The 2178-nt window shown below is 37.1% G+C and overlaps 1 non-coding gene across 1 annotated transcript; it reads right to left on the bottom strand.

The window, feature by feature from the left end:
- Positions 1-107, bottom strand: LOC113868214. Its single transcript, XR_003505240.1, has one exon. It is a non-coding gene; the product is annotated as a small nucleolar RNA R71 (small nucleolar RNA).
- Positions 108-2178: the final 2071 nt, after the last annotated feature.

Below are 2178 nucleotides of genomic sequence, written 5' to 3'. Positions count from 1 at the left end.
AAGTTGAGAGGAGAAATTACATCCTTTGTGCAGCAAGAAGGAGAATCATTGTATGAAGCATGGGAAAGATACAAAGAACTGCTTAGAAGGTGTCCACATCATTGTATTCCAGATGGGATGCAATTAGAGACTTTTTATAATGGGATGAATGCAGTAACAAGAACAATGGTTGATGCTGCTGCTGGAGGTTCATTAAATACAAAGTCTTTGGAAGAAGCTCAGAGGATTATTGACATGATGGCATCTTCAATGTATCAGAATTCAAACTCAAGGAACCAAGGAAGAAACTCCGGTCATGAAGCTAAAGTTCTGGAAACTTTTCTTGCACAAAATCAGCTACAAAATCAATTGTTTTCAGAACAATTAGCTGCCTTAACACAACAATCAACAATCTGCAAATAGGGAGTATGCCTACCAGTCAGCTAAGTTGTGATTTTTGTGGAGGGAACCATGCAAATGGTGCATGTGAGGCATCCACAAGTGAACCACAAGAGCAAGTGAATTATATGAATAATTTTCAGAGACAACAGCCATCATATCCCCCTGGATTTCAATTTTCAAATAATAGAACTCAGCAGTATTCTAATTGGAATAATCAATATTCTGCTGCAAAGAATTATAATTCAAATTTGCCTTTTTCTAATGTAGGTCCAGCAACACAACAGCCTTATTTTCAGAGAAATTCGTCCACTCAACCTCAAGGAAATCAGAAATTTTCCAAGCCTATGAATGAGAGGTTGACTGAGATGGAAGAGACTATGCTGCAATTCATGAAGGTGACTCAAACAAGCTTCAAAAACCAGGAAGCTTCCATGAAGAAACTAGAGACACAGATTGGACAATTAGCTGAACAATTATCCAGCAGGGATGAAGGAAGATTTTCAAGCAATACAGTAATTAATCCTAAAGAGCAATGTCAAGCCATAACTACAAGGAGTGGAGCTGTAGTTGCAAGCCCTAAACCAGTAGAAAAGAAAGTAAATGATGTAGCAGAAAGAAACATTGAACAAGATTTGCAACAAGGAAATTTTAAGCTATTGAAGAAAGACCATTCAGAAGAAAAAGAAAAAGTTCCTATAAATTCTGAAAGGAAAACCAAAAAGCAACTCTTTGAGGAAGCTTGTAAGCCAATAGATCCAGAAAAATACAAGAGGCTGCCCTATCCTCAAAGAGTTCAGAATCCTAAACAAGAGGAACAATTTGAAAGGTTTATGAATGTCTTTAAGAAATTACAAATCAACATTCCTTTTGCAGAAGCTTTGGAGCAAATGCCTTCATATGTAAAGTTCATGAAAGAACTACTTTCCAGAAAAAGGAAGCTAGAGCATGATAAAATAGTACCTTTGACAGAGGAGTGCAGTGCCATTCTCAAGAGAAAGCTTCCTCAAAAGCTGAAAGATCCTGGATCATTTAGCATTCCTTGTGAAATAGGAAACTGCACTATGGGAAGAGCATTGTGTGACTTGGGAGCAAGCATAAATCTGATGCCATTAGCTGTTCTACAGAAACTTGGCATAGAGGAAGTGAAGCCTACCAACATTACACTGCAGCTAGCTGATAGATCATACACTTATCCATATGGAGTTGTTGAAGATTTATTAGTTAAAGTTGACAAGTTCATTTTTCCTGTAGATTTTGTAATTCTGGACATGGAGGTGGATTCTAACATTCCTTTGATCCTAGGGAGACCATTTCTTGCAACAGGGAGAGCTTTAATAGATGTGCAGAAAGGTGAACTTATGCTTAGAGTTCAAGATGAGAAGGTAATATTTAATGTGTTTGAAGCTTTAAAATATCCAATTGAAGATAGCACATGTATGAAGGTAGATATACTAGATGCTTTCATTACACAACACCATATTAATGAAATTGATGAACTTGCTGTGTTAGAAGAAATAATATCTGCAGGAAGCAACAAATCTGAACTTCTGCATAAAGAATGCATTAAGGAAGTGCAGCAGCAACTAGAAGCTCTGCCAATTCGAAAATCTGCAGAAAATTCAGTGAAGGAGAAGCTAGAAAAGGATGATAAAGAAGAGGAAAAGCAAAGGCTAGAACTGAAACAACTCCCTTCACACCTGCGGTATGCATTTCTGGATGAGAAACATGAAAATCCAGTCATCATCAATAATGAACTTAAGGAAGAACAAGAGGAAAAATTGCTCAGAATTTTGAGAG

The sequence above is a fragment of the Abrus precatorius genome, unplaced genomic scaffold (genome assembly GCF_003935025.1).
Source record: "Abrus precatorius isolate BTA unplaced genomic scaffold, Abrus_2018 Scaffold5, whole genome shotgun sequence".
NCBI classification, from domain to species: Eukaryota; Viridiplantae; Streptophyta; class Magnoliopsida; order Fabales; family Fabaceae; genus Abrus; species Abrus precatorius.
This window is presented reverse-complemented; position numbering and strand designations above follow the sequence as displayed.